This window comes from Urocitellus parryii, chromosome 12 (assembly GCF_045843805.1).
Source record: "Urocitellus parryii isolate mUroPar1 chromosome 12, mUroPar1.hap1, whole genome shotgun sequence".
In the NCBI taxonomy this organism is placed as follows: Eukaryota; Metazoa; Chordata; class Mammalia; order Rodentia; family Sciuridae; genus Urocitellus; species Urocitellus parryii.
Window position 1 is genome coordinate 64268059 of NC_135542.1, and position 5371 is coordinate 64273429.

General features: G+C 37.5%; 1 pseudogene; it reads left to right on the forward strand.

The window, feature by feature from the left end:
- The first annotated feature begins 350 nt into the window (after window positions 1–350).
- LOC113198329 (sulfotransferase 2A1 pseudogene) lies at window positions 351–1208 on the forward strand (annotated as a pseudogene).
- Window positions 1209–5371: the final 4163 nt, after the last annotated feature.

Sequence of the window (5371 nt, forward strand, 5' to 3'; positions counted from 1 at the left end):
TCAATGATAAAAGAAGGAAGGAAAACTCCTGCATCACCTGGAAAATGAACAATATGTTACTGAATGATCAATGGGTTACAGAAGACCTAAAGGAGGAAATCCAAAAATTCTTGGAGATATCTGTTCCCATCCCTCCTAGCCCCTCGGCTTTCAGCCGCCAGCAGGAACCGGGAGAGGTTTCTGCCCTATGGCGCGCGCAGAGATTCGCAGTCCTGCGCCAAAAGCCCAGTCCTGCCTCAATTAAAACACCACCCATGAGAATGGCGTCTCCAGGATTGGGGTTGAAGTACCTGTTTTAAAGCTGCGGTCCAATGGTGTGAACCTCAGCACAGCACACAGAAATCATCATCATGACAGATGGCTACCTGTGGTTTGAAGGGTTACCTTTCCCTTCTATTGATTACAGCTATGAAGGCCTAAAAGAAGCATGTACTAAATTTGTGATAAAAGACGAAGATACAATAATGGTGTGATACCCTAAGTCAGGAACCCACTGGTTGATTGAAATTCTCTGCCTGATTCACTCCAAAGGTGATACCACATGGATTCGATCTGTGTCCATCTGGGATCGTGCACCCTGGTTAGAGATAGATACAGGATACAAATTGTTAAAGGAGAGAGAGGGCCCACGGTTCCTGACCTCTCATCTCCCTTTCCATCTCTTCCCTAAGTCTTTTTTCACTTCCAAGGCCAAGGTGATATATATCATGAGAAATCCCAAAGATGTCCTCATGTCAGGTTACTATTATTGGACTACGACAAAATTTTCTAAGAAACCAGAGTCACTGGAAAAATATTTTCAATGGTTCCTCCAAGGCTACGTGCCCTGTGGATCATGGTTTGAGCACATTCGTGGCTGGATGTCCATGAGAGACAGGGAGAACGTCCTGCTGCTGAGTTATGAAGAGCTGCAGAAGGACCCAAGAAGCACCATAGAGAAGATCTGTCAATTCCTGGGAAAGAAGTTAAATCAAGAAGAACTGGACACAGTCCTCAAGAATAGCTCCTTCCATGTCATGAAAGAAAACAAGATGTCCAATTTAGAAACATTGCCTGAAACTTATGTTGATAAGGATTTAAAAATTACAAGAAAAGGCATCTGTGGGGATTGGAAGAATCACCTCACAGTGGCCCAAGCTGAAGCCTTGGATAAATTATACCAAGAGAAGATGGCAGGTTTCCCCAAACAGCTGTTCCTATGGGAGTAGTGTCCAAAAATTCTGGATCTTTTATGGATACTAACATTGTTTCCTGTCTTGGGATATTTACAGGATTGGGAGGTTCTTACTACAAAAACCATTTCTATGAGAAAAGGAAGGAAAAGATAGGATAACATAAAGAACCAATGAAATATAAAATAATAGATGAGTAAAGGAAGTCTAGTCGGTCAGAGGAAGGAAAATAGGTAAGGCGTGCACAGGAAAGAAAGAGGGATCGTGACATAAAATTGATTGCATGGATGAGTTTTTACGGAAGAACTCAACACTATGTATAACAATACAGCTGTGTCAAAAAAAAAAAACAATTTGCCATTCTGCTTACTTGAATTATATGTTTTTCTTCTCTAATCACTTGCCTGTTGAAAATTACTAGAATTTCCCTAGTTACTTCACCACATCATAGCTTTTAAATAATCTTAATAATATTTCAAACACATAGAGGCCTACAAAAATAAAATGAATATCCCACCATTGTATCTCATTTTTAAAACAAGAAATAAAATTTAGAACCAGAAAAAAAATTATTGGAGATAAATGAAAATACAGACACAACACATAGGAATCTATGGGACACAATGAAAGCAGTTCTAAGAGGGAAATTCATTTCCTGGAGTTCATTCCTCAAAAAAAGAAAAAACCAACAAATAAATGAACTCACACTTCATCTCAAAACCCTAGAAAAGGAAGAGCAAAACAACAGCAAATGTAGTAGAAGGCAAGAAATAATTAAAATCAGGGCGGAAATCAATGAAATTGAAACAAAAAAAAACATTGAAAAAATTGATAAAACTAAAAGTTGGTTCTTTGAAAAAAATAAATAAGATCGACAGACCCTTAGCCATGCTAATGAAGAGAAGAAGAGAGAGAGCTCAAATTACTAACATTTGGGATGAAAAAGGCAATATCACAACGGACACTACAGAAATACAGAAGATAATTAGAAATTATTTTGAAACCCTATATTCCAATAAAATAGAAGATAGCGAAGATATCGATAAACTTCTTAAGTCATATGATTTGCCCAGATTGAGTCAGGAAGATACACACAATTTAAACAGACCAATAACAAAGGAGGAAATAGAAGAAGCCATCAAAAGACTACCAACCAAGAAAAGCCCTGGACTGGATGGATATACAGCAGAGTTTTACAAAACCTTCAAAGAAGAATTATTTCCAATACTTGTCAAGTTATTTCAAGAAATAGAAAAAGAGGGAGCTCTTCCAAATTCATTCTATGAGGCCAATATCACCCTGATCCCTAAACTAGACAAAGATACTTCAAAGAAAGAAAACTACAGACCAATATCTCTAATGAATTTAGATGCAAAAATCCTCAATAAAATCCTGGCGAATCGAATACAAAAGCATATAAAAAAAATTGTGCACCATGATCAAGTAGGATTCATCCCTGGGATGCAAGGCAGGTTCAATATACGGAAATTAATAAATGTTATTCACCACATCAATAGACTTAACCATAAGAACCACATGATCATCTCGATAGATGCAGAAAAAGCATTCAACAAAGTTCAGCATCCCTTTATGTTCAAAACACTAGAAAAACTAGGGATAACAGGAACTTACCTTGACATTGTAAAAGCTATATATGCTAAGCCTCAGGCTAGCATCCCTCGGAATGGAGACAAACTGAAAGCATTCCCTCTAAAATCTGGAACAAGACAGGGATGCCCTCTCTCACCACTTCTATTCAATTTAGTCTTCGAAATACTAGCCAGAGCAACTAGACAGACAAAAGAAATTAAAGACATAAAAATAGGAAAAGAAGAACTTAAATTATCACTATTTGAGGATGATATGATACTATATCTAACAGACCCAAAAGGGTCTACAAAGAAACTACTAGAGCTAATAAGTGAATTCAGCAAAGTGGCAGGATATAAAATCAACATGCATAAATCAAAGGCATTCCTGTATATCAGCGACAAATCTTCTGAAATGGAAATGAGGACAACCACCCCATTCACAATATCATCAAAAAAAAAATACTTGGGAATCAACCTAACAACAGAGGTGAAAGATTTATACAATGAAAACTACAGAACCCTAAAGAGAGAAATAGAAGAAGATCTTAGAAGATGGAAAAATATACCCTGTTCATGGATAGGCAGAACTAACATCATCAAAATGGTGATATTACCCAAAGTTCTCTATAGGTTTAATGCAATGCCAATCAAAATCCCAAAGGCGTTTCTTGTAGAAATAGATAAAGCAATCATGAAATTCATATGGAAAAACAAAAGACCCAGAATAGCAAAAGAAATTCTAAGCAGGAAGTGTGAATCAGGAGGTATAGCGATACCAGATTTCAAACTGTACTACAGAGCAATAGTACCAAAAACAGCATGGTGGTACCAAAACAGGCAGGTGGACCAATGGTACAGAATAGAGGACACAGAGACCAATCCACAAAATTACAACTTTCTTATATTTGATAAAGGGGCTAAAAGCATGCAATGGAGGAAGGATAGCATCTAAAACAAATGGTGCTGGGAAAACTGGAAATCCATATGCAACAAAATGAAACTGAATCCCTTTCTCTCGCCATGCACAAAAGTTAACTCAAAGTGGATCAAAGAGCTTGATATCAAATCAGAGACTCTGCGCCTGATAAAAGAAAAAGTTGGCTCCGATCTACATATTGTGGGGTGGGGCTCCAAATTCCTTAATAGGACACCCATAGCACAAGAATTAATAACTAGAATCAACAAATGGGACTTACTCAAACTAAAAAGTTTTTTCTCAGCAAGAGAAACAATAAGAGAGGTAAATAGGGAGCCTACATCCTGGGAACAAATTTTTACTCCTCACAATTCAGTAGAGCCCTAATATCCAGAGTATACAAAGAACTCAAAAAATTAAACAATAAGATAACAAATAACCCAATCAACAAATGGGCCAAAGACCTGAACAGACACTTCTCAGAGGACGACATACAATCAATCTTCAAGTACATGAAAAAAAGCTCACCATCTCTAGCAGTCAGAGAAATGTAAATCAAAACCACCCTAAGATACCATCTCACTCCAGTAAGATTAGCAGCCATTATGAAGTCAAACAACAACAAGTGCTGGCGAGGATGTGGGGAAAAGGGTACTCTTGTACATTGCTGGTGGGACTGCAAATTGGTGCGGCCAATTTGGAAAGCAATATGGAGATTCCTGGGAAAGCTGGGAATGGAACCACCATTTGACCCAGCTATTGCCCTTCTCGGACTATTCCCTGAAGACCTTAAAAGAGCGTACTACAGGGATACTGCCACATCAATGATCATAGCAGCACAATTCACAATAGCTAGACTGTGGAACCAACCCAGATGCCCTTCAAGAGATGAATGGATAAAAAAAAATGTGGCATTTATACACAATGTAGTATTACGAAGCACTAAAAAATGACAAAATCATGGAATTTGCAGGGAAATGGATGGCATTAGAGCAGATTATGGTAAGTGAAGCTAGCCAATCCCTAAAAAACAAATGCCAAATGTCTTCTTTGATATAATGAGAGCAACTAAGAACAGAGCAGGGAGGAAGAGCAGGAGGAAAAGATCAACATTAAACAGAGATATGAGGTGGGAGGGAAAGGGAGAGAAAAGGGAAATTGCATGGAATTAGCCTCATTGTTATACAAAATTACATATAAGAGGTTGTGAGGGGGAAGGGAAAAAAACAAGGGAAAGAATTAAATTACAACAGATGGAGTAGAGAGAGAAGATGGGAGGGGAGGGGAGGGGGGATAGTAGAGGATAGGAAAGGTAGCAGAATACAACAGTTACTAATATGGCATTATGTAAAAATGTGGATGTGTAATCGATGTGATTCTGCAATCTGTATTTGGGGTAAAAATGGGAGTTCATAACCCACTTAAATCGAATGTATGAAATATGATATGTCAAGAGTTTTGTAATGTTTTGAATAACGAATAAAAAAATTATAACTAAGTGCTGAAAATGTTTGTCAATTATAATAATTTTATATTCTTTCTATTAAAATGTTTATTGAGCATTAAAAAAAATAGAATGTGTGGGCTGGGGCTGTACAGAGTGCTTGCCCAGCCTGTGTGAGGCCCTAGGTTTGATCCTCAGCACCACATAAAAATAAATAAATTGAATGAAGGTATTATGAAAAAAATAG